This window comes from Calypte anna, chromosome 24 (genome assembly GCF_003957555.1).
Source record: "Calypte anna isolate BGI_N300 chromosome 24, bCalAnn1_v1.p, whole genome shotgun sequence".
In the NCBI taxonomy this organism is placed as follows: domain Eukaryota; kingdom Metazoa; phylum Chordata; class Aves; order Apodiformes; family Trochilidae; genus Calypte; species Calypte anna.
Window position 1 is genome coordinate 6317595 of NC_044269.1, and position 26513 is coordinate 6344107.

The window sequence follows — 26513 nt, forward strand, 5'->3', positions numbered from 1 at the left end:
GCATGGAAAACTTGTTCGTAAAGACGCTGCTCAGGTCAGCCCTGGAGTGTCTCCTTGCAGAGGCTCTGGGAGACGCGGTAGAGAGGGGGTTGGGTGGGGGATCTCCCTAGCACGGTGGGGCAAAAGAATTGGGTGTTGTTTGAGCTGCTCAGCAGAAGTCCTGGTGCTGTCGTGGGGAAGTTGGGAGGCAGCACTGCTGCGTCCAGGTGATGCGAGGACGCGTGTACGATGGTGCTTGTGTGCGAAATCCCCTCTTCCTGGATGGCTGTTGGCAGGGAGACGGTATCTCCCTTCGGAGGCCGCAGGTGGCCCCAGACAGGGTGCCGGTTCCGGGCAGTCCCGATCGCCCACCCTCCTGCGCCATGCCAGTCCCCGGTCCCTCCCCGGAGCAGATCCTGGTCGCCTCGGTGCTGGTGCCCATCCCTGGCGCCCCCCGGTCTCGCCTGTGCTGGTCTTCCCGGCGCAATGTCAGTCCCCGGGCCCCCGGTGCCGGTCCGGTGGTGCGTGCCCTCGCGGCGCTCGCGACCAGGAAGAGGTTAATGAGCGCGCGGGGCTTTTATTTTGACAGGGCAGTGCCTGGCTCCGCGCTCAGAGGAAAGTGAATGATCCCGTTTCTCCAAATGATTATTCCGGCTCCGGCGGAGAAAGGAGCCGCTCGCCACGCAGCGCCTCGCCCTCGCCACGGCGCCCCCGCCCGCGCCCGGGCCGCCGCGCCCGCCGGCTCCTCAGCCCGCCGCAGCGCGGGGAAACCGCCCGCGGTCCGGGGCCGGGCGGCAAGCCGGGGCCCGCCGCGGCCGGACGCCCACCCTCGCCGGCGGGCGCGGGCTGGAGCCGCCGCCGGCGGAAGGAGCGGGGCGGTGGGGCGGTGGGCTCCGCCGGCCCCGGGCCCCGCGGCGGGCGGCCGAGCCATGAGCGCGGCCCGCGCCGCCGGCCCCGCGCCGCCGGCCGGCTCTCAGCAGCCCGCGGAGCCGCATAGCTGCGCTGCCCCGTTGGGCTCGCCCGGCCTGCCCTGAGCCTCGCCGCCGCTGAGGTGAGTGTCCCTCCGGGCCTGGGCGGCCGCCGCCCCATTGTTCCGCCCCGGGGGCCGGGGCTCTGCGCCTGCCTCGGGGTTGGCACTCGGGGCGCGTCCTGGTGCGCGGGGACCGGCGGAGCCGCCGTGCTGCGGTTCTCGGGGGCGCGCGGGGTGGTGGCGGGAAGGAGACGGCAGTGTCTCCGTCTGGGCCTGCCCGGCTCAGCGCACCCCGGGCAGCTTCGAGCCCCGCGCCCGTCGCTCGAGTCCTCTCCGCCGGGACAGCCTGGGCCGGGCGGAGCGACGGACGGGGACGCGCTGTCAGCGGTCCCGCTGTGCTGGCGCCCCCGGGACGCGTGGTTCTTCCCGCCTCGCTCTTGCGTTTCGGGGACCGCTTCTCCTGGGTCCCCGTGAGCCATCGCCGCAGCTGCTTATCATTCCTTCAGTGCCAAAGAGCGTGGAAAGGAGCTCCGCTTGAGATTCAGAGTTGTGTTGCGCCCGGGTTTTCCGGGGCTGGTCTGGATTTTGAAAGGCGTTATCGGTGCTCTTAAAGGCCCGGGGAGGTTTGGAACTGGGATTCCTGTATCCAGGCTTGTTGTGTTTCACTTCGAGTTAAAGTAAACCCGAATCCTCAGTGTCAGGTGAGACCTATGCGCTCTGTTTGTAGGTTCCTGCTTCATGGGTTCCTGTCTTCTCTTGAGGTAAACCAGACATTTGGTCTCCTTGAAGGAAAGAGGGGTATAACACCACAAATACATACATGCTTTCTTTGCTTACAGAAGGGAACTTATGTAACAAAACCTGCCCAGTGTTGTGTCAGGGACGTGTCGTTTGCAGGTGGTGAACTTGTCCTCGCCCTGCTCTGCTGGCAACCACTTGCTGGAGTAGAAATGTGAGAAGGATGCATATCTGAACACCTAAGTAATGCTACATGACAGGGTAGGCTGTTGCATTGTTGTGTGCTGCGTCTGTGTGCCGTGGGGACAGCACTGTTTGACAGGGTGTTGGGCTGCGGTGACACATGGCCATGTCCTGCCTGCGCCATGCCAAGGGCTGCTGACAGTGTGGCATGCAGGAGAACCATGCACCTTTGGCCGCCATGGTGCAGCAATGGGCAGTGGGAGCCCTGACTGCACACTCTGAAGACCTCCTTTGACTCTGGTGCCTGTGATTCCACTGGCTACTGCCACGTGTGGGTGTATAATACATACCCAAGGCTGCTGCTAGTGCAAAAATCACCAGTTCAATGTTGCCTGATTCTCTTTCTTCTGGGTAGAAAGATGAGCATATCTGTGCTGTCTCTACAGCAATTGTCTTCTCCACTGGGGACTTTTTTTCAGAACATTGACACCCTAGATACTCTAGAACTTTTTCATCTGATTTTTAACCTGTGTTTTGCTGTTTTAGCTGGACAGGCAGCGTGACTGGTGCCTTCCAACCTCACTGATCTGTATCTTTACCTAGAAAGTCCACATTTGGTATTTTCTGCAGTGCAATGTTCTAGGTGTTACTATGTCTCCCTGCCTCTGAAGTATCTTTCATCTTCCCACTGGGAAAGGGCAGCTAAAGGAAAGCTTACTCAGAAACTTGAAACCACAGTTGTTGTTCAGTTTAAGAAGGTACAATTGTTATGTTTTGTGCTTTAAAGCCCTTTACCTTTTCCATTTTGTCATGTTGCAGTTGGAAGGTGGCTCTCTGGCCACCGTGTGACAGAGGGGACAGGCCACTGCCTGAAGCAAGTGGGCCATCACAAAGCTTCTGTGCAGCTGCTGGGTATGTACTGGGGTTGCACTTCAGCTCCAGGTTAACTCAAGCCCATAGAGCTTGGTGGGCCTTGCTTGTGCTGTCCTGGAGTTATGAAGATCCAAGTTCAACTCAGCCTTTGACTTTTCTATCGAGTTGTCAAACGAACTGGCATCACTTCCTCAGTACTTACTGGTTTTGAGGGGGGAAATCCTTGCTTTTCCTTTCCCCACTGCTGTTCTTTGCTGCTGAAAGCCTGTGAGCACGCTTCCCCCCCCTGCACTGCTTGCTATGTGGAGAGGTGTGGAAGATAGTGGTGGCTGGGGAGGGGAGGCTCTTTGTTCCCTCCATGAAGCACCAGCTGTGTCCCAACTGTTGGCTATTTCCTACTGCCCTACAATTGTTGCTTTTAGTGTCTTACCCATTCACCTTCAGCTGGTTTCAGAGTCCTGAGTAAAAGATGGTTCCTGGTATTGTTTCCTTGCCTTGTCTCTTGTAAGTTCAGTGTTGGCATGAGGACAGCCTTTGCTTCTTTTCACTGTCTCAGGTCATTCATTGCCTCTGGCTCAGCTGCAGCTAAGAGTGAAAATTTTAAACTGCTGAAGCCCTTCAGGATGTGTCTTTGTCCCCGTGGAGAGCCACATGTGCTCTTGTTGGCACTAGTTGTATATTCCAGCTGCTATGACGGGTTTTAATTGGTCTAGCCATTTTCTGGGGATGGCACAGGCTGGCTTCTAGCTCTTCATTCCTTAGGGCTCCATCCAGTTTTACATACCCTGACTAGCGGACCTCCCAAGCAGGCCTCTCTGGGGGGAGGAAGTCCCTGTGGGAAAGCACAGGTTTGCTGTTTTGGTCCGAGAATACATCAGGTGTCTGCTCCACCTGTGAGCCTGCTCCTGTGCTCTCCCCTGTAGCCTTAGCTGAGCAGAAGCCCAGAGCTTGGCCTGCAGATGTCATTTTCCTTGTGCTGTTGCTCTTTTGGCAGACACAGCATCACACCAGTGCCCTGGACAAGGGAGAGCATAAGAGAGTTGTGCTACATTTGTGATGGCTTTTGACATTTTTAACAGGAAATGTGGTACTTAGATGCATGATTATATGGAATAATGAAGGACAAGGATATCAGAGTGATAGGATGTACAAATGCAGCAATATTTTTTCAGGCTGCATCAGCGAAGTACTAGGAGGCTTGCCAGCATGACTGTTTTTGCAGATCAAAATGTAATGCAGGTCAGGTCTCGATGTCACTCAGCTCTCCTTTCCTCCCAGGAAGATGTTGACTGGCAAATGCATCTTCTGTCTTTGTGTGTTTCCAAGGGGTGCGGGAGCTTTGGATATTGACTTTGTGTAGCTGATCTCCATGAGATTAAAACTACTCTAAGAGGTTTCTTTTAGCACTGAAGCTGTGGAAAAACACCCATCTTGGAGCAAGGGGCCTAGGGAGAATCGCAGCTGCTTTGCTTCTCAGTCATGTTTACAACAGCTCTGTGTGGCATGGGTGGTGAGGATGGCCAGGAAGAGATCCTTCAGTTCTTCCTGATTTCCGTTTTGAAGCTGTATGTTACTTTCCGGCAGGCTGGTCTTAAGGCTCCTTTGGTTTGCCTTCCTTACTGTGACCACTGGCAGCCCTGAGTGAAAGGTACACAGGAACTGTTGCTGGACATTGGCAGGGATGATTTCTGTTGCTGTATTTTGCCCTTCCTCAGCTTCTCTCCAGCAGGCAGCACCAGCCATATCACGTGGTGTGGATGAGGCACCCTTCCACCTTCCTTGGTGCTTGTTCCAGATCATCTGCTTGGCACCAGGCCCCTCCTGGGAATGGGGAGCTGTTTTTGTTTTCTTCCTACCTGATTTTCTTTGAAACTCGAAGGCAGAGAGGGTGATGGAATTTGTTCTAATCGTGATCAATTCACAGTGGCATTTGCCATTGCCACAGGGCTGTACTCAGCAGGAGCCAGTGTAGAGGAAGCAGTTAGTGTCACTCACACCTGCTTTTGATTTAAGGGAGAGCCACACTACAGAGGGGTCGCTTGCCAGGAGCCCTGAGCACTTGCTGCATTCTTGGCAAGCAGAGCTGTGCTTGTCAGTGCCCTGGGCAGCCTGGTCCCTAGTGTGGTGGGAGAAAGGAGCAGAGGACACCTCAACATGTCTGTTGGAAGCCTGACCTGAGACTTGGAAACAGGTGTGCTGCTCCTGGGCATCATGACTAGCTCTGAGTCCTGCTCACTTGGAGCCAGACCTCCCTCCCCACCTTGTGCTCCTGCTGCCCCAATTTCGGCTCTCACTGGATGCATGTCCAGGCTTGTTGCAGCTGGTGGGATGGGGCCTGCTTCTCACACCTGCAGCTCTTTCTGGAGAGATGGGACAGGTTGTCTGCAACTGCTGTTGTCTGGGCACAAGCAGGACTCCTCTATCCTAGTGTCCTTGCTGGACTGCCAGATGAGTGCAGGGTTTCCAGCTCCTCTGCTCTGTTAGGGATGGGAGGGCAGGGCTTTCACCTGGCATCTTGTCCTGATGCATCTTGCTGGGCAGCTGCAGGCAGAGGAATGTGCTGTCTGTGCCTGGGTTTCTTTGGCAGTCTGCACTTATCCCACACAGACAGATCGTATGCTGACTTTGGCCTGAGATGGTAGAGAAAATGGCACTTTGTCACTGGGTTTAGCTTCCACCAAGAGCCAGGACTAGCTTCAGTGTTTGGTTTTGTCAGCTGCAATTTAAGATACCTTAAATCCCAGCTTGGGGATGATGGTGAGCCTCTTCTGATGCTGAGGTAATAGCCTCAAGATGGCTTTAAGACTGGGACAAGCGCTGTGCCCAGAGGTGGGGCGTCACCCTGTTTGGTGAGGAGCTCTGCTGGAGCCAAGTCCTGGGCCAGCAGCCAGGTTTGTGATCTGTGCCAGAGAGGGCGAGACTTGGAAAGCGAAGCAGAGCTCCTCCCGTGTGAGAGATGGCCTGAAATACCAAGCAAAACCACAGAGTGCTCCTTGTTCCTGCCTATGCCTACAGGTCTTCCCTCTCTGAAGTACATGGGATGCCACAGGATGGGTTTTCTAGGGAGCAAGAGGGCTCTGCTTCTTGGGCACTTCTGTTCCAGCCTGCCTCTCTGGGTTCTGGATTGGGTTCTGGTGTGTTGTTTTCTTTTTCCCTTTTAACCCTGCATCTCTCATTGCTGTATTTTCCCTTATCCATCCTTGCTGCTACTGGTTAGAGGGCCACCTCCTTGCAGGCAGGCTGTCTGGAGCAAAGTTGATGCAGTTGTGATGCTCCTTCTGTCATGGCTCAGCTGAGCAGCTTTCCTTTTCCTTGCTCAGCTGCTTAATGTGGTGGCCAAAGAGAGGAGCAAGCCAAGATATGGTTTATGTAGAAGATGCTCAGCAGCCCAGTCTGTTTGCAGACTCTCTGCCTCTGGAAATTTAAGCAGGGCTTAAGATCCAGGCTCCGCTGATTCTACTGGGTGTGCGTGGCTCCTGCATGTTGAGTATCTCACAGGCTCTGGTGCTAGCGATGTTCTGTACTCACAGGCCAGAGGAGGCTTTGAGTGCTCTGCAGAAGCAAGGGCTTGGTTTTTTCACCTCCAAAGTAGAGACTGGGAGGAAAAATAAAAGGAAATTACTTGGCCAAAGAAAGGAAGGGAATATGGGGCAGAGCTAGGGACAGAAGCCAGAATTCCTGATTACTGCTCATCACTCTATTCCTCAGCCGCCTCCTTGGGTCTTAGCCTCCTAGTCAAGTGGAGGCACAGGGGCCTTTTCCAGCCCTCTGAGAAGCTGGAGGTCAGGAGCTTTTCTCATGAGCTACCCTCGGTCTGTGAACTTTCTGGTTCTGGAGTATCTCATCTCCAGGATTCGCGAAGCTGAATAATGTAAATTAGAATGTTACAACTCGTGTGGTTAAAGCAGAAGTCAGAAGCAGTGTCCTTGGCTGGTGAGTTGAGTGGCTGCTTCTCCAAAGCAGGTGATCGTCCTCCAGTGTGCTCTCTGCAGAGGAAGGCCATTCTCCCAGCATGCTATACCCTTGTTTGGAGTGCTGTACCCAGGGTTTTGTCTTAAGGGTTTAAGTTCAGGGAAGCTGTATCTTTCTGCTTGTGATATGTCTGCTGTTGAAGTTGGTTTTGTGGATGGTCTTCCTCAACTTGCCATTCAGGGCTCAGTAACTGTATGATCGGGTGTGCATTGGTTGCCTGGTTCTGTAGGCAGGGGCTCTGTGGAGCGTTGCAGTCTTCCTGATAAAAATATATATTCTTAATATGCTCTTAGGGAGAAAGATCTTGAGAAGCAACTGTCTATCAGTGAACAGTTGAGCTGCCTTCAGTCAGGAAGGGGTTTTAGCAGTGGGTAGAAAGGCAGTTGCTTTTTTCTGTTACGTTCTGCTAGGCTCCTGGCTTCTTGCAAAAGGCACCATGTGAGGCTGTGATCGGTTGAGGATGCTGGCTTGTAAAAGGTTGCCAGGGTCCTGAGCAGCCATGCTGTAGGTTTCCTGCAGCCCTACCAGTCTCTGGGCTCAGTGCAGTGAGGAGCTGGATGGAGAACTGCAAAGGGCGGTGACCAAGAGCAAGAGCTGCATCTCTGAGCTGCTCTTCCTGACAACAAGTTGGCCAAGGCTCTGGAAACCCCCACAGCACTGGAGCTTTCACCACTTCCTTGGCAGGATTTGTTCCAGCACTGGTCTGCAGCAGAGGACAGGGCCAGACAGGGCCTGAACGGAGCAGGTCTGGCCACAGGCGAGCCTCAAGCACGGCAGTGAGGCTGGGCTGAAATCTGCCTGTGTCCTGCCTCTGTGCATCCTTGTTTGAACTTTTCCCTGGCAAAAGGAACCGGGGAGACTTAGGGCTGGTCCGAGCAAGTTTCCTCTGCTCTCCCCGCCCCCAGATGCAACAGGGAGAATAGCAGCAGCTCCAAACTGCTGTCCCAGAGGAGAGCAGTTTGGGGGCGGCCTCAGTCATGGCAGCGTTTGAGCAAACTTTTTTTGCCTCTGGTGTTCCTTGCCTCTTGGGCTGCAACACAGGGAGGGGGAAGTGAAACTGTGGTTCAGAACAAGCCCTCTGGATGGCGAGAAAATTGCTGAGTAGCTGGTTTCCAGGTTGCCGAGGTCCTAGCCAGGGCCCGGTGTGGCTGCCAGAAGCAACAGGCTTGGAATTTCCTCTGGCTGGTGCCAGCTCCTCTTGGGCTGGCCGCAGCACCTCTACGGGGTCGGGGCTCCTCAAGCCCCGTGGATGGGGCATGCCTGGAGCAGGGGTTATGCTGGAGCTGGAGCTGCCCCCCTTGCTCTCAGAGCCTGGTTTCTATTTTCTTTTCCAGGATCCAAGCTGTTTTGAATTACACAGACTGCGCCTCCCGCGGGGTTCTTTGAGCAGCGGCCTAATGAGCTGAGCTCCTGACAAACTTTGCTCTGGCGACGCTTGGAAAATTTTACAGCCTTTTCAGAAAAAGGAAATGCCAGGAAAGGCCTGTCTCTTCTTATTTTTATGAGGGGGTCCCAGTTGAGAGGGGGCAAGATGCATTTGGAAGAGAAGACAGGAAGGATTTTGTATGCTCTGTGGTACATACACTTTCTAGCGATGGGGTAAGCAGGCTTGGGGTCTCCTTCCAGAGCTGGGCAGGGAGTGGGGCCAGATCCGCAGGACTCTCAAAGGGTGCAGGAAAGCAGTGGTTCTGATTCTGCTGGGTGGTGGGGGTCTGTGTCTTTCCTTTCAGCTGCCAGCAGAGCTCCTGGCTGTTTCACCTTAGCTAATTCTGCTTTTTCTGAATGGTTTTTGTTTTATACTGTAGTTGCAGGCAGACGCTCCTGCACGTGGGTGATGTGCTGTGTACTAGTCCACAAAGCTTGTGGGGAGGATCACTACTGGGTGCTGGGCTAGTGGTCCCCTGTCATGGGGCACAACAGAGTGCCTGGAAAGGGTGCTGGTGGGTTCAGGGCTGAAGGAATGCAAGTGCCACCATCACAACATTTTTCCTGAAAGGGAAGGTCTTATGTAATTTGCATCTTTGTCTGAACGACCCCGTTAAAACAGGAAGAATCAGGCCACAAAGTATGCTGTAAATTTCTTTATTCAGACAGCACTGAGAAGGGATCCAGGAGCCCTCAGTTTTGGATAAACTCCCCCTCAGTGAGGTGCTGAAGGTTTGCCCTGGCCTTTGCCTGGTTTCCTTCTGCACAGCCTGTCAATGGCAGTACTGCTGTCCAGACAATTGTTTCTGTCTGGAGAGATGCTGGGGTTGCAGACTGGTCCCTCACCATCCTCCTCATATGTCCCCAGGTGTCCCGATTCCCTTTTCAATGGTAAAAAGGCATCAACAGGGATTTGGGTTGGAGCCTGTTTGTCAGCCTGGGGAGTTGTGGAGCTTCTCCAGTGGGAGAGATCAAAGTTTCTGCACGATCTGTAGGCATCAGCTGCTGCCAGTCATGGTGGATAAGCATCAGAGACAGGCAGCGATGGCCCTGGGTGCAAGGAGCCTCACGCCGGTCCTGCTGTGAGGTCTTTGCCTGTGATGCCTGTCAGGAGCGTGGCTCAGGATAGCTATTTGATGTGGCAGCCTGGCAGCCCTGGAAGTGGGATGTGGGCACCAGAACCATGGCCTCCCCTCTCTTTTTTTCATCACTCCACCCATTCCCAGCTTTCTGCTGCACTGGGCAGGAGAAAGCGCTTCCCATGGACTGCATCCCCTCCTCCATCTGGAAAAGGAGTGATATGTCCCCTTTTCAAACATTCCTGGTGCTCACGGGCAGGAGCTGAGATCGTGTTTGACAGCAGGAGCCAAGCTCCTTTATTCTGCTACTGGGAGGTATGAATGTGGTTTTTCTCTTGGCTTCTCATAGAGATGAGCTTCTCTGTCCCAGCTCACTCTTGGAGCTTAGAACATGTAGTGAGCTCCTGGGAAAAGTAGTTAAAAATAAATACCTTTTTGTTACTGTTATTTATTTCTGTTATGTCATCTGCATGTATCTGCTTTAGAATGACAGGGTTTTGTACTCTTTAGTTAGTTTCCTAATGATCAGTTGGGAGGAGTCCTGTTTCACATGAACTTGGTGCTGCAGGAGAAACCTCCAAAGCTCTGTTTGTCCTCTTTGTGGTGAGAAGAGCACAAACCCAAATGAAGAACAGATAAGTGCAGGGGCATGGCTCCATTTTAGGCAGCTGCATCTTTCTTTCCAAAAACTTTTCACAAGCCAGGGGTTCAGTAATGATCTACCTAGGTTGCCCACCTCCACTGGAGAGTCCTTGTTCTTTCCAAATTCTCTTAAAAAAAAAAGAAATAAATAAAAAAAATCAGTGTTGGTATTTGTGCTTTGGAGTCTGTTTCAAAAAAAACAACCAAACAAAAAACCAAAAAACAAACAGAAAACCCTCAAACCTGGCTGTGCTCATTGAAAGTCAATTTCAGGAGCTGAAGTTGTAAATGTTTTGTTGTTGACAAGAGTTACTTTGGCTTAAACAGATCTTCACCATTGTCCTGCCACTTACAAATATTTTGCTTTTAATGTCATTGTAGCCCTCATTTTGCAGTTGTGTGTGTTATTTTAGTGAGAAGATTAATTTACCTGCCTGAGTGTTTGTGTGACCTGAACCTTACATGTAGGTGGTGCTTTCCACCCCAGGTAGTGCTTTTGGAATACTCAGGGAGACTGTTTCTGGTGGCAAATGTTTATCTGTTAGTTTATTGTGCTTTTTAGTAAGAAGTAATTTCAAAAAGTCCTCATCTGAATAAAGCATATTACTTACATTGGTATTTTTTAGACTCTTTTTAAGCGCTCTGGTTATTTTTCTGGTGCTGGTGTGGACCGCTGTGTAACAAATCAAAAGCTATTACAACAACAAGCTGCCTTTCTTAAGTATTTTAGGTCTGCAGAAGGCTCATTTAACACCAGGGAAGCAAACCAATTGCCCTTGGGGTTTCCTAGTTCTCAGGCTGATGCTGGACAGTGCTGTGCTCTGGGCCCTTTCTGCAGAAGGGGACAGTGTTGGCATCATTCAGAGCTGCTGGTCCCTGTTATAGTGATGCTGAGTGTTGTATTCATCTTGCTGCAGACAGATGGAGAGGTTAACTGCTTTGCCCAGCCTCAGGTTGGAACGAGGTAGTAGAAGAGGGTATCTGTAGTTGGTGGTTAGTTAGCTGGAAGGGGAGAGAGGAGAAGTGAATACATCCAAGTGTGACGGCAGGTTTTGGGATCGCACTTCCTCCAAGACCCAATTCTGGGCATGTTGGATGGCTGCTATTTCGGTGTTTGTTCCATCACTGTTCCTGGGTGGGATAGAGTTAACTTCATAGTAGCCGGTATAGGGCCATGTTTTGGATTTGTGCAAAAAACAGTGTTGATAATGTGGAACTGTTTTTGTTACTGCAGAGCAGTGCTTACACAGAGTCAAGGCCTTTTCTGCTGCTCACCCCACCCCACCAGTGAGCAGCCTGGGAGTGCATCAGAAGCTGGGAGGAGACACAGCTGGGACAGCTGACCCCAACTGACCAAAGGGGTATTCCATGCCACATGGTGTTGTGCTCAGCATATAGAACTGGGGGAAGAAGAGGCAAGGTGGGGACATTCAGAGTATTGGCATTTGTGTTCCCAGGTAATCCTGCTTTGCTGGGGGGGTGAACACCTGCCTGCTAATGGGAAGGAGTGAAATAATTCCTTGTTTTGCTTTTCTTGTGTGCAGCTTTTGCTTTACCTATTATACTGTCTTTATCCCTACCCATGAGTTTTCTCGATTTTCTGATCCTCTCTCCCACCCTGCCCTGGGAGCAGTGAATGAGGTGCTGTCTGGTGCTTAGTGCTGTTTAAACCACAATAATGTGTCAGGGAAAACGACAATGTGACATGCTGGTGATCAGGGAGGGGACAAGCCAGAGCTGGGGCCTGGCTCAAGATGACGACCTGCTGTACAGGCTCCCTTCTGCACACAAGGTGAGTGTCCATGGGGTCCTCCCTGCTCCAGAGAGCTATGGCTAATGGCTGATGCTGGCTTGGGAAGGAGGAAAGATGTAGGGGAATTGGGATCATAGTGTGAAGCAGCGTGGAATCTCTGTATTGCCCTTGGACAGCAGGCTAATCTAATGCCATGTCTGATTTGAATATCAATTAATTTTTATTTTAAGAGGACTCAAGTGGACCCAAGTGCCAGGCTGTGTCTTGGTATGCTGTAGGAGGAGCCCAGGAGCTGCTCGATTTGATCTGAACAACAGGCCCAAGGGTGGTATCACTTAATGAGCAGAAGTCCCCTCTAGCAGAAGTCAGTTTCTTTCCATTTGAACCAGGCAAGTGCTGATTTTTCTGGGGTTTTAAGGTCCTTCTGAACAGTGTGGGCAGTGAGTGAGTGGTTGTGTGGAGCCTGGCAATGGTTGGGATGCTTCTTGATGGGAGGAGGACCTACTGCTGTCTATGGGTGTCCCAGTGTCAGGGGACAGTTCTCTAAGGTGCTGCTCCCTGTTAATATATGTCTTGCACAGAGGTGTGGGACAAAACCTGTGTGAGTGGATGGTTGTGGGGTAGCTGCTGGATGCAGAGTGCCTCTGGTTGGCCTCACTGCTGTGGGGTGGGGAAGAAGCCAATTTTCAAGGCAAGAAATGGGAACTGTGTGGGCTGCCTTGGAGCCCTGGCACCTTTCAAGGCAGCATGGCTGGGCTTGGGCTCCCTGGCTGCTGTGCAGTACTGGTGGCTGGCCCTCTTCTGTCTCCTGTTAGCAAGTGAGGGGAGGAAACACAGACACCTCTCGTTGGGAAGGGTTCCCCCTTTTGGCTCCAGTGTCCGAAGTGGAAGGCTGCAGCCAGAGTTCCTTGGCTCCATTGCTCTTTCTGCTGGGAATTTGCTGTGTGTGGATTCTTGCATTTGACCAGGCTCGGGCTGGCAGTGCCTGGCTGTTCTGTATGCTGGGAATGAAGGCAGCTTGTGGGCTGTAGCACGCTGCTGTGGATCAGACCCCATAGTTTGACTGGCCCTGGCTATGCTGGGATTTGCAGCCGCCACTGCTTCCCGAGGAAGAGGGATCTTGCAATTTTCATGGCAGTACTTTTCCCTCCTGCATTCGAGGTCTTCCAGTAGTCATCCCGAAGTCTTTCTCTAACCCCCGGACAGGGTCCTGGTACTCCCGCTTCCTGTCGCTGAAATAGCAGTTACTGGAGGGAAAGGCAGCGTGCGTAAGCTTTCTCGGCAAGACTGTGTCGTGTTTGTCCTGTTCAATTACAATGCAGCAGCAGTGGCACCAGCCGCCGCCTTCCTCCCCTTGCTGGGCTGGAGCGCTGCAGGCTTTCGGCAAATGCTGTCTGCGGACATCTGCTGCCTCCTCCCCCACCGCCTCCTGGCAAGCAGCAGCAGCTTCCCAGAGAACAGCCTGCTTCTCGCATCACCCCCCACATGCCCGACCAAAGCTCCCTTCTGCTTTTACAGGCTCCTTTGCAGGACCTTGAAATAGTGGTTTCCCTGGTGCTGGCTCAGTTTCAAGCAACCTTCCGGCCATAATTGGAAAAAAAAAAAAAAAAAAAAAATCAGGTTGCCTGATGGAGGGGAAAGGCTTATTAAAGGTGAAGTTTACCCGTTTCTGGCCAGTGATTCAGACAGGCAGCCCTCTCTTTGGCAGGTCTCCAGCCAGTGCCTGGGGCCTGAGGCAGGCGTGGAGTCCAGAGCAAAAAGCTGGGAGCTGCTTGAGTGGAACAGATGCAGCAAGGTCAGCTGTGAGCTGCAGTGCCAGTGCTCTGGCTCAGATCTGTCCTGTGCAGCTGCGAGGCAAAGTTTGCTATTCCAGGTATTCATTTGGCCCCTCCAGGAAGAAGGGAAGTTCATTTTCTTCTGCTGTGGCTCAGGGGTGGGGTGATGGGTTCCTTGAATGTAAAGGGCAGCAGGGCTGTGGATTTCTGCCTCCTGAGAGTACCCCCGGGCTTGTTGGTCTTGCCATCCTGGTGGCAGGAAGGTCCCTGCAAAGTGGCATTTCTGTGGCTTCAGCCACTCAGTGCTGCTTCACCAGGGGGAACCTGTGTGGATATGTTTGGCACCAAAATGTGTGCCAGCCAGTAGAACTTCACCCCAAGTCCAGCCTGTCCCCCAGCACAACAGTCATTGATATGCCCTGGCTGTACCACATGTGCTTCTAGCCTGAGGCTTCTCCAGAAGAGAGACTGGAGGAGGGATGGAGCAGAAGGATTTAATGAAGAGGGCACGGGAGAGAGGAGCACATAGCAGACTCCTTTCGCCTAAAACTGGTGAAGCAGTAGCTGGGAGCATGAAGGCACTGCTGGGCTGTGATCTTGGGGAAAGCCTGGAAGGAAGGCTGAGGTATGTGGATTAGGCAGAAGAGATGGTGGAGGATGAAAGAGGATTCAGCAGCTCTGACTGTAAAGGCAGATTTGGAAGAAGGAGCTGGACGGATTGCAGGTGGGACATGAAAACAGGAAAAGGTGGAATAAATTAAGCCATTGGGGAAATTTGCCATTTTGTTTCTGTATCAGAAAGATATGAGCACGATTCAAAGCGGTTTTAGACAAGAAGGCACAAGTTTGTGTTTGGAGTAAGAGGGTTGCCTTCACTGTGACCATCAGACAGATCCCTTCTGCCAGCTTGGAGGAAGTGTGGCATTATGGAGGAGCATTGTTTGGCACATAGTTAGCTGACAGTAGGTTCTCACCCCCGGGTTTGGTTAGTACAGCAGCAGTCCATGCCCACATCAGGCATCAGAGAAGCAGTGATGGGAAAGCTGGGTGACCATGGTGATGGTGAAATGATCTGGTGTTGAGGTGGGAGCAAGTTGTCTGGCTGACAGCAAGCAGCAAGGTGGGGCTGTGTGGCAAGCGGGGCCACAGCTCTGTGGCGTCACCAGCAAAGGGCCCTGGCACATCTGTTAGCACCATTTCAGGCAGCCAGGACCCGGTGCTGCTGCTCAGAGAGGCAGACCCCAGAGCAGATCTGGCACCAAAGCTGAGCAGAGAGCTTGGGTCTCTGGTTTGCCTGGGCAGTAACTGCAGGCCACTCCTCCCCACCAGCATGGCACTGAGCAGTGCTGTGAAGATGAAGCGAGGGAAAGATGGGGCATGCATCTGAGGGAAGATGAGAGATGCCGATGAGAAGCAGAACTGAGCTCCCTTCCTCTTTGTGTGCTGGCAGATACTCGATGGGGTGGGGGCAGTGGGGCTGGGCTGCAGGCCAGAAGTGCTCGCACACATCCCTGGGAGAGGAAGCTTCAGGAAGCCATGCACAGGTCATCCAGAGCTGCTGCATCTTAGGTGAGGTAGCCAAGCTATGACTGCCCTGGCCAGCATGTCTCGGAGCCCAGGAGGAGGTGGCTGAGGGAATGAGGGAGCCCTGGCATGCCACCTTTAGAGCCCCCCCAAGGGAATGGGAACATCGCCAGCTGCTAGAGGTGAGACTAGCAGGTCCTGTATGTACCTGATGCTGAGGAGAAGCAGAAGGTGCCACGTGGAGGTCGGTTACTGCCTCTCCTAGAAGATTGGCAGGGGCATAACATTACCCTGGGAGGAAGGCATTGGCAAGCAGAACAGAGGGAGTGCCAGGGCCCAAGAGGTTGCTGGAGAGGATATAATCATAGAACATCCTTCCCTGGAGTAGAGAAGTGGTGCTGGAGTCTGGCAGAACACTGTCCACAGGAGTGTTATTTCCCATGGTGCTGTGGTTAGTGCCTCTGGTTGTGAGCGTGTACCAGCAGGCTGCTTGGAGGGCAGTGGCATAGCGCAGACACGTGGAAGGGCTGCAGGGACTGTTGTTGGAGACCTATACTGGGCTCTTCTCACTTCTGCGGGTGTGCTGGCTTCTGTGAGGTGCCTGTCCCTTGGTTGCTGTCAGGCTGGATGGATGGAGCTAGAAGAGAAGGGGGGAGGGATTGCTCTGTGAAGGGTTAATGGCACGCTCCAGCCTTTTGGGCTGTGCTGTGGAGTGGTGTTTAGCAGCTTGCTCCAGTTGGCGTCTTTCCCAGAATGCTTTGGAAAAGCACCGGCCTCTGACCCCCAGTACAAACTGAGCCCAGCACGTGGGAGGGAGAAATTACTCCCAGACCTTCAGGCTCCAGGGTTTACAAGCTGCCTGCAATAAAGCAGCCATTTTTTCCGACAGTTACTAAATCTTCCCTTTTAGCTCCACAGCAAAGCTCTGCCCATCACACCCCGCTCCCTGCTCCCAGCCCTGCATCTTGCTCCTGCTCAAATCAGAAATATCTCTGATGAAGGTGAGGCCAGCTTGTTAGCCCTCGGTCTGGGCTGGGCAGAACAGAGCTTGAGCCATCGGTCCATGAATGGTGCCCACCATCCTGCAGCAGAGGGTACCATGTGGCTTGGCAGCTGTCCTGTCATCTGTCCTGCAGGAGCTGTCACTGGCAGTGCTGGGTGCCTCTGCAGCATCACAACAGGGGCTTGCACCTGCTCCCCCTGCCTATGGGGTGCACACTTGCACCCCTCTTCTGAGCCCTTTTGAGGCTGGCAGGACTCTTCAGGAAGGGATAGCCGCTTTGGGGCAGCTGGCAAACCACATTTCAGTATTGTTTGGTGTCTGTTCTGGGGACCAGGAGCCAAAGGGCAAAGGTTTTTCTTCTTGGCTGGAGCAGCTCTGGGCAAGGCCTTGGTTTTTCAGTGCTTCCCTTCTGCTGTCTTGAACAAGGAATGAGAGCCACAGGGTGTGCACCTCCGTGTCCTCAGGTCCTTAGGTAACTTGCTCTCTCTGTCTGTGCTCCCTGCAATGAGAGAAGGATTAATCTCCAGGGAGGCTGGCCAGTTTCTATGGAAGATGGCTGCATGGGAAGCTTGCAAGGCTTCACCAGCCAGTGTTTGTGGTGCCTGCTGCAGCTGCAAAATGCCCAGTATTGCTTGTTCACATACGATTTCATGACCATCCAGTTGTGTGGAAGCACAGAGCCAGTGTAGGGTGGCAAGCCCTGCATGTCTGGGGCCATGCCGAGAGTGCCAGCATGTTGTGTTGCTGCAGAGGGCGTGAGGAGCGCATGTTCGTGTTTGTGCAGTGCCTTGGGAACAGAAAGCGCTTGCTATGGAGTGACTGCTGTGCCATGGGCACTGTGGGATCCAGATAAATAAAATGGGAGCTGGTATTTCAAAACAACCTCCTCCCTGGTCCTCCCACCTCCTGTGTATATTCCTCCTGCAGGGAGCAGGCAAAGGTGGGGAGCTGGCCACAGCATGCAGCACTGGCGCAGGGTCCAAGAACAGCTACAGCATCCGGCAGCCTACTGCATGGCTCTCTCCTAGGCAGTGGTTGGACACTGTGGTCACCCCAGGGTGACTGTGATGCCTGGCGGGTGGATGGCACCTGCCTGGGGATTCAGACCTCTGTCTCTAGCCCTCATGGTGGCTGGAGGGAACCAGTTCTGTGGGCAGCACTGGAGCTGTAGGCTTTTGCTGCGCTTCTTTCCAGACCCAGCAGTTTTCTGGCAGCAGAGCTGTGAGTCTTGTGGTGTGCATGGCACCAGCAGTGTCAGACCTGCACCATACCTTGCTCTGTGCTGAGCCCCTGGGCACAGTGGGGCCAGGAAGCCATTTTCCTAAACATGTCTTTGGCTGGTCTAGGATCTGCTCGACATGCAACAAAAAAGGACATTCATCTGAATCCCTTTTTCTCCACTCTCTGAGAGCTTAGTTTTGTTTTTAAATCTATATGGCAGACGACCAAACTGGCTGAGTCAGTCAGCTGGCTGGACACCAGAAGTAAAAATGTGGTTTTTGTCCCCTCCCTCGTTCCCCTCTTTCCACCCCCCATTTTTTTTTCTTCTTCACTTAGCGACAGTTTCATGTATTGACAACAAAACTCTTTCTGCCTCCTTCTCTCTTGGGATGGGACAAGTGGAAGCTGTTTTTTATTTACAGACTTGGTCTAGAGGGAGAAGGTGCAAGATAGCAGCCTGATTTGTCCTCCTTGCTTCTGCCTCCAGTGGTGGTACCTGGGAGGAGGGGTAGTTGCCTGCTGCAACCAGCAGTGTTCCTGGGCCTCTCCTTTGGACTGTTAATTCCCAGGAAGCAGCATCCTGCCTTGGGAGCTCAGCTTTACCCTGGGATTCCAGGGAAGCCACCAGTCAGTGTCCCACCTTATGCTCTCCTGCTGCACATATCCCTGCACCCAGACATAGCTGTGCTTGAGCAGAAGCAGAACATGTGTGCAAGGAGTGGATTTCTGCCCTGTGCTCTGGCCATCAACATCTTCGCTCCCTGTGCATGCAGTTTGCGTAGCCTTGCAACCCGTTGCCAGGGTGGAGAGGAGATGGTGCAGCGAGAGAGGTAGGTGTGATCCAAGTCCTGCCAGGTCAACTCATGGCTTGTAGCAAGCCTGTGTCCCAGCCCGAGCTGCATGACAGGTCAGAGATCTCCTATGTCCCAGCTCCCCGGGGGGTCACTGGGCACTGGAGCATGTGGCACCTCACAGGAGTAAAACTTACTAAGCAAACAAAGAAGGCTTCAGGCAAGAGGAGTTTTCAGATGCAAGTTGGTCGGTTGGTTTCAGAGACAGATTTTCTTAATTTGTATGTTGATTTTTGCTATTTCAAACACATGAATCGCAGCAAATGTTTCAGCCTGGCTCTGGCTTCTGTGTACTTCAGCAAGAGGGCTGTATGAGACCAAGCAGCCGGTTGGCTGCCGTGAGCCTTGCGGGTATCTGAGGATACCCACACTGGTCTGAACTAGTTTGCTCTTTCCTCCATCATGTATCACTGCTTCGTTGCAAGACACATTTCCAAGGCAGGAAAGACAGGGAAGGCAAGAAATTGATTTATTATTTTTTATTTTAGCAGGAAAGGATGTGATGGGCTAAGAAATGTAAAAGGCAAAATAAATCCTCCAGAATATTTTGCTCTGTTGAAATGAAGGGAACTTAAAGGTGCACAAGGAGGCTTGAGAACGAAGTGGGGAAAGGTGCCTGCAAGCTTCTGGTAAGGCTAAGCCTCTTTGCTATGTGTCACATGGGGAATACAGACGTGAGGGGAACGATTGCTATCTTAGTCCCTACAAGAAGTCTCTCTGCACACACAGTGTGCAGAGCCTCCAGCTCGTCTCTGATGGTTAGTGTCCCTGCCTATACTATACAGCTGGAGGTGGCTATGAAAATGCTGCATGTTGTCTGTGGTTCATGCAGGATCTATGATAGCTGGACAAAAGTGAGGAAAAGTCAGAAGTGCTGCTGGGATCAGGCATTTGATGGCAGAGAATTCTGGGGTTGATCATGAGTACAGGGCAGTGGGTGCTGCATGGTTTGCTGGGCTCTAAGGGAAAGATCTTTGACGTCAGGAGGCAGCTGCTGTGGGTGCATTATACGTCATGCATTTGTGTCTCGTCCTCAACCTGTCCTCACTGCTCTTCCCTTCCCTGTCTCTTAAGAGCTTGTGCCTGCAGGGCTGAGGAGGTGTGAGACGAGATCTTTGTAGCAATAACTGAGTGTCTCTCTGGTGGAATAACTGCATCTGGTGTAGCCATACTTTTTTGTTAAATTTATTTATGGTGTTTCACAGAGCAAATGTCTGGGGCAGAAGAGCCGGAATGGTTTGGAAGGGATTATAGTAACTTGGAGTGACCTACAGATTGAAGTGGAGACAGTTGTTTTCCACCAAATGTGGAACCCATTGAGGGCTTGATCTGGTCCAGGAAATATTTGTGTGCAGTGATTTTGGAAACTGTCTGTGTTAGTGGGTACCTATGTATGTGATCTTGCCTGATTACTTTTGTTTTTTCTGAAGAGAAGGAAACATGACTTGTCAGTTCCATGTTGTCTTAGTTCAGTGTCATTTTCTGGTTCTCAGGCCCTTTACTGGTTGGATTGCAAACCTGTGGGGATTTTTAAAACCTGTTGCTCTTTCTTTAAAAGGGGAAAAATAATCCTAAACTGTATCTGCTGTTTAAATCCTTCACACCTCATGATCTGAAACCTCTGACAAGCTGCCTGTCCTTCAGCCCCCCATTTACAACCTAGCTATGCTGTACTTCTCAAAATGCTCCCATACAGCTGGTTGTGGTTTTACTCCACCCAACGATGTGGTGTTTAATGTTGGGGGAGTGGAGGAGGGAAGCATCCCTGAGGGACTGTTTAACTTCCACACCTGCTTACATTCTGTTCCCCAGGCGGGTGACCGTAGTTTGGCACAGTCTGTTTTTCTAACTTCATCACCAGGAAAGATGCTTGTAACAAGGTCTTACCCATGGGCAAACTTTTAAACAAACATAAACTCCTGCATCAAATCAATACCTGGATCAATGTTTTTTTTCCTCTCTGAGAAATAGTGTAGCTGCATTGACTCTGTCTCCTGCCACTGTTTCCTGGCACATCTCCCCACTGAAGCCTGAAATGAAGTGCTGGAATTTCAGGCTCTTCCCATTAACATTGTCACCACAGTTTAAGGTCTGTGTTTTAGGTTTCTTGGAGAATCTTGCTTATAGTTCTTGGAGCTAGTTGGCCATCTCAATTATATCAGAAGGGTGAAATGGGCTAGGCATTTTGGCAAACCCTGAGCAAAACTGTGGTCATATGTACTTTCTGGTCTTCCTACCTGTCAGGTTCCCTTTTGAATGAACTCCAGGAAGAAATTTGTGCCTGGATTTGGGAGTTGACAGCTCTTTTCCTATTTTGTCTCATGAGCATGAAGGTGGTCGTTGTCTCCTGGATTTGCCCACGTGGACTAAGGCTAATGGGTTTGGCATTTGGAAGGAGCTGTGTGAGACTCGGAGACCACTCTGCTCTAAGAGAAAGCTGAGGGTCTGCAGTAGGAGCCTTGTCCCGTCTGCCTCTGTGGAGCCCTTGAGAAAATCCTGTAAGCCCCAGCTGAATGTGGTGGTATGTCTCTGGCCTCACACAGATCAGGCTTTACTTGCTTTTGCAGCAAGGTTCTGGTGCCTGGAGGTGGAATTGTTGAGTTTGCTGCACCAACAGCCTAACAAGAGAACCTGCATCCTGCCTCCCCTGCTGTGCCATGGGGTAGGGGGGGCACAGCGCCAGGGACCTCACAGGACAACCTGCTTCATGCTGCAGCCACAAAAAGCTGGCCTGCTATGTGACAGGGGCCCAGCCATGTCCTGCTGGGGAAGAGGGCACAGCAGGGCTGCCCTCGCATTCACAGGCAGGGGCTTCTATGTTCTTCCACACTCTCTCACACCCACGCACTGGTGCTGACACTCACACGCGTTCAGATGCAGGCTCGTACCAGCACCAACATGCTTGCACTGATCCACATGGATCTGCGGTTCAACGGGCACACCCACACCAGCATGGATGCAAATCGACCTGTGCTGGTGCAGGCCTGCTTGCCATCACTGCAGCAGACGTGTTTGTATTTGCACAGCTCCAGGCTTGTGCCAGCACAGGCGTGCGCAGACACAGGCAACAGAGCTAAGCCACAGCGCTGGTCTATTTTTGGGAGCACTCCTAAGAATTGTGAACGTGTTTCAGATGTTACAGTCTTAGATTGGGGGAAAGCTAGAACAGATGGCTGGAGGGTTCGGAGCAGCAGCCCTGCTGAGAACAGATATTTATAGGCAGATTTAACCCTTGTGTGGTCTCTGGGGCTACATTTAAAGGAACAGCGGCTGAGCAAATGCTGTGGAGCTGAGTGGTGACCTCTGAGGGCTTGCTGTCCTCAAGGGTTTCTGTGAACCGATTATCAGTGTAGTCTGGAAATCCTGTCTGTGCTGTACCTACCTATTCCATGAGTGTAGGGATGCAGCTTTCCCTGGACCGTAGAGCCTTGTTTCTATAAGCCTCAGTGAAACTGGGCCAGTCATGCTTATTCCTTGCTGTCCGAGCTGGGCAGTGGGTACTGAGGCTGCCCTGTGCTTGCGTGACCAGCAAAATGAGGACAAAGATTGTTTTGTCCCTCTTGCCCTGATTTTTTTGTCCTCTGTTCCCCCTCCCCCCCACCTCTTTTTGCTATAGGTTACCTAGCTTCTTTCTTTTCCTTGTTGGAAGATTGTTTTCTTTCAGATATGCTGTCTGGTAAAGATACACAGATTAAACCATGACCTGTCAGATCTGTCAGGTGTTTTGACCTGCCTTCAGCCTGAGCCTTCTTGCTTGAGTGTTTAGGGAAGGGCAAAATCCATCTGCAGTCTGATCTGGTTTGTTGACCAGAGCTGGCACCAAAGTGGGGAGCGCAGTACGTTGGTGTTGATGGATATATTTGTAGTCCTTTCTTTGAGGGCAGCCAGCCAGCCTCTGGTTCCGGACCTGAAGTACTGTTATTGTATTTAACTTGTGTAGCATGTTTTGGAGTGGGATTGTCAGATCTGACTAACAGCAGCCAGACAGTGAGCTGGGGCAAGGAAGAGAGCGGTGCCCTCAAGTGGAAAATGTAAAGAAATTACACAACCTGGGAGCAGCAGGGAAGAAGGCATCAGCTCTAATAGCAGAAATTAGGGTGCAAACCTGGGGAGCTGTATGAAGCTGCTCAGGCTGCTTGTCAGCCCAGCTCTGAGAAGACTGGGCAGCAGTGGTGCTCCTGAGCTAGTGTGGGATGCCATTATACAGGGTAAAAAAGAAACGGAGGTGGAGGCTGCTGACAGAGTTGGTGCTGCCGGGTTGGAGAATTGTGCTGGCCTGTGTTTGTGCTTCTGAACATTTAATCTAGTTGTGAGATTGGGGAAGAAGCTGTAGCACCAAGTAGAAAAGGATGCGTGTCCCACATGGAGAGGCAATTGGTCCTGTAGGTTTGGGGCTGCAGTGGTTGTGCACAGCAGCACATACCATATGCGCCTGAGCAGTGCCTTCTCTCTGACAGGACCCGAACCAACCTAGATGTTTGGGGATGTACTCTGCAACATGGCCCAGCATGAGGAAGCAAGTGCTGAGTTGTTTGGGGCCATTTCTCTTTGCACTGCTACGCTCCTGTGGACCAGACATAGCTGCTTCTGATGTTGGAGGCAGCACTCAGTGGCTCTAAATCAGGCTGTTCACCCAGAGTCATGTTCCTGGCCACAGGTTTCACGCAGAGGTGCAGTGCACACTTCAATGAGCTAAGTTTGTTGTTGTGTACCCAGATCCCATGCCCAAGGGGGCATGAGGCTCTGTTGGAAAGCCTGGGTGAGGGGGTGCTGCTCTTGCCTCCACATAGGACTTCCCATCAGTGCTGCTGTGTTGGGAATGGGGTCTATGTTTTGAGATGCAAATTCAGAGCAGCCTAAGCTCCCTTTGCACTCACATGCTAGGGATGGGAGACACAACTGTAGGAGAGTGGGAGTATGTTGGAGCTGCTTGCTTATTCATTCCAGTTTGACTGGAGGCTTGGAAACAAGTCCCCCACACAGTTGTGTCTTTGCTACTCACATGTGTCAAGTCGAGGAATCCTCAGGTTTTTCAGAAGCTCTTGGTCCTATGGCAGTACTTCCACCCACCTTTGAAATATACCTTTGGGGGTGATAAAAACTTGCCCTGTCACATCCTGAGTGTGCAGCTGATCCTGCAATGCAGTGCTGGCAGTGCCCAGCATCCTGTTCACAATCTGCTCTGCTGTACACTAGTGTGAGCTGGAACTGGTAGGAACAAGGTTGCTCAGCAGGGCCACTGGGCAGGCTGGTGTGGTGTTCCTGTGGCTGGGCTTGCCTCTATTTCTCCCAGGGCCCATGGGAAGGGCCCACAGCCACTGTCTCCTCTACCTGCCTGGAGAGGAAGAGAGTGCCTGGCAGTAGCGACCCACCCAGTGGGTAACTGCCAGTCAGAGGGACCTGCCCATACTTGCCTGGCCTCCCACAATGGCCCCATTGTTTCAAGAGGGCAAGGAGAAGGCTGCCAGCAGCTCCCTGGGCATCTTGTTAACTCTCTGCCCACCAGTAGGGTGGGCAGTAGTAGGGCCTGCCTGGGGCAGGAGGTCCAGAAGGTCCCATGGGAAGGCGGAGGAGCTTCTGCCACCCTTCACTGCTGCAAGGGTAGCTGCTCTAGCTGCCTCCAAAGCTGCTGGTGGCTGCTGTTTTTGAGGACAGCTAGCACATGCCTGTGGTGAAGATGTACACAGAGAGGCAGGGCCTCGCTGAGCCTTGACAAAGCATAGGGAGTCTCTGTGCCATCTTCCAGGCTGCTTGCTGCCATGACCTTGCCTGAGGCGCAGCCCTATTGCAGCCGCCAGAGCTGTCCAGCTCTGACCCCTGCACACATGCAGGACAAGTCTTTAGGAACAGGATGTTTGAGGTGTTGAGGTGCCAATTCCAGTGGCTGAGGTATCGGTGTGGAAGCTGTTTAAAGCGATTCCAACCTGATCAAAGTGCTTTCTTCCTTCCTGTCCTGTAATGTGATCGTAGTTGTGGCCTACTGTGGCTTTTGGTTCCTGTCGTTGTTCAGAACCAGCCTCAGAGGCATGAGGCAGAGGGCAGAGGCATGCCACGGTAGTGTGCTCGCTCTGCTGGGGTGCAAGCTTTGGAGCAAAGGTCCATGTCTGTCTGCTTCAGAGGACAACAAGTACCCTGTCACACCAGCTAGAGGAGACGGACAGCTGTGTCCCTCTCTGCTGCCCACCTCTATATTGCTTGTTATTTGGTAGCAGAGATGTTTCCTGGCAGCTTTCTGCCATGATTGCTTCCCTATCAGTGGCATCCAGAGATTGTGGGGCTGTCTCAGCACCCCTGTCTGCTGCAGATTTCCTCTCCAGAATCCATGAGATGAGGGAAAGGAAGAGGCATTTGGTTGGCATGCCAAGACTGCGTGCAGGAAATGTTCTGGCTGTCAGTCTCCAGTGATGCCAATCCTGGCATGTTGTGCTAGTTCAGAGATTTGTGAATTGGCTCAGTAATCCCAATGGATGAGAACTTTGAAACCCAATAGATGATGTGTGAGCATCACCAATTAGTTCTACTGCAAACTCTGCAGCTAATTCACTTGTATCATAGCCTGAACAGCTATCCTGCTTTCGAAAGGTCTGTTATCTCCATGTCTCTCACCAGGTACCCTTTAAGCTCTTCCCTACTCCTTTGTACCCCCATCTTTATTGATGCAATTTTTTTTTTTTTTTTTAAATATCCTCTGGTTTTTAAATAATGGTGTATCTGGAGTTGATCATGGAGGACCAAGACCTGAGCATGGGAGCTCTTGATGACCCCAGTTACTGTACCAAGTAGAAATGAAGCTTCTGTGGAGCTTGATCTGCCAAGTATGGGCACCTGAGCTCAGGCCACTGACCACTGCAGACCCCAAAGTCTCCTGTGAACCTTGGGCACCAAGACTGGAGGGGTGTCAGAAGTCCTGGTTCAGGGTGAGATCACTGTGTCCAGAGGAGTTTGGTGAGCTGTGGGAGCATTTGTATAAGGGCAAAGTAGCCCCTGGGACTTAGGGCTAGGTCTGTGGGGAAGGCTGTGCTTTTTTGTACCCCCTGAGTGGGAGAAGCTGGGGAGTTTCAGCCTGAGGTGCAGAGAGGCTTCTGGGAGATGAAGCATGGTGAGGAGATGGGGTGGTTGCCCTTTTCGGGTCATTCAGTGCAGAAATGCCTCTCCAGGTTGGTGCGAACCCATAGTCTGATGGGAAAGCCGGGTGAGAAGTGTGGGCTCACCTCTCCTTGAGGTCCCTCCCTCCCTCTCCATCCCAGTGCGAAGTCCCATTGCCATCCGCTGGCAGCTACCACCACTCAGCAGCAAGATTCCTGCTGCCTGGCTGATCCCATCCACAATGGAGAAGATGAAGAGTTTCCCAGGGTGGAATTTCCTGCAAGGCAGATGAGTGGCTGCTTCCCCTCTGACCTTAAGCCCCGATGTGCCTCAGTCATGATGGCATGCAAATACAGGCAACGGCTGGAGAGAACTGCTGGGAGAAGGAAGTGTCCTCAGCTGGGGTTTAAATATAGAGCCCAGGCTGTGTAGTGTGCTGGGCCTGGTATTTGTAATGGTGGAGGAGCTTTTGGCCACTGTCTCTTTTCTGCGGCCATGCTGGCAGAGAGCACTGGGGGGAGCAAGGGGTTTGGGGCGGCTGGCCTTGCCATCCTTCTTCCCAGCATTTCCCTGTTCCCTGGGTGATCTGGGATACACACTTGTGCTTGTGTGCTTAAGCACACTGCTGTGACCCAGGGGGGGGTGCTGGCCCTCAGGTGCTCCAGTCTGTTTTTTGTGCAGGTGTCCCTTGTATATTTGATCTAATCCAGGACCTCTAACTCTTCACCAAGTCATGTCTCTTTTGAGAGCAGGCCAAGAACCCTAGGACACCAAATGATCTGAAAAATGTGTATAGTCAGGTCAAAGTAGGGCTGCTAGACCAAGCCTTCCTGTGTGTCGCTTAAAATGTCTTATTTCCTCTGCTGTGAGCCTCTTCAAAGGCAAACCTGCTTGTTGCGCTGCTGGTTGTACCATGCAGCGCAGCCTGGGTACATGGTGTTGGGAGGTGGTGGGTCCCAGCCACAAGTGTTTGTTGCCAGGATTCTGCAAAGATTGTGGCCTGAGCTCACATTGGGTTCAAAAGAAGACCTGTTGTTTGGGGGACATTTTCTGCAAGGAAGTGTAGGATGTCAAGCCTTATCTTGTGGTGTGTCTCCATGCTGCCTTTATCTGAGGAAGTGGATTAAGTGTTTGCGGATGGATTTGGTGCGTGGCTCTGCCCTCGTGCACATCCTGTGAGGTGTGAGAGCTAGGGTGTGCAATAATCTGTAGGCCAGAGGTGCAGTGAGTCCCTGCGGGCACTCGGAGTGATGGTGACACCTAGTGGCTTCGTCCCACAGGCTCCACCTCGGGCCCAGAGACGGGGTGCTGGGTGCGACACCTTGGAAAACCTCTGGTGCTTCTGGACACCCAGCATGAAGCTGGACCAGCCTTGAGCAGTGGACACCCATTCAGGCACCCACATGTGTCTGGCTTGGAGACAGTGGGCAGAGAAGGGA

The 26513-nt window shown here is 52.4% G+C and overlaps 1 protein-coding gene across 8 annotated transcripts in view; it reads left to right on the forward strand.

Moving 5' to 3' along the window:
- Positions 1-924: 924 nt before the first annotated feature.
- Positions 925-26513, forward strand: part of BCL9L (BCL9 like) — a 42105-nt gene continuing 16516 nt past the window's right edge. For all 8 annotated transcript variants that reach the window (XM_030464665.1, XM_030464667.1, XM_030464670.1 and 5 more), the window contains exon 1: positions 925-1030. The gene's annotated coding sequence lies outside the window, so the exon portion shown is untranslated. The remainder of the gene's footprint in view (positions 1031-26513) is intronic.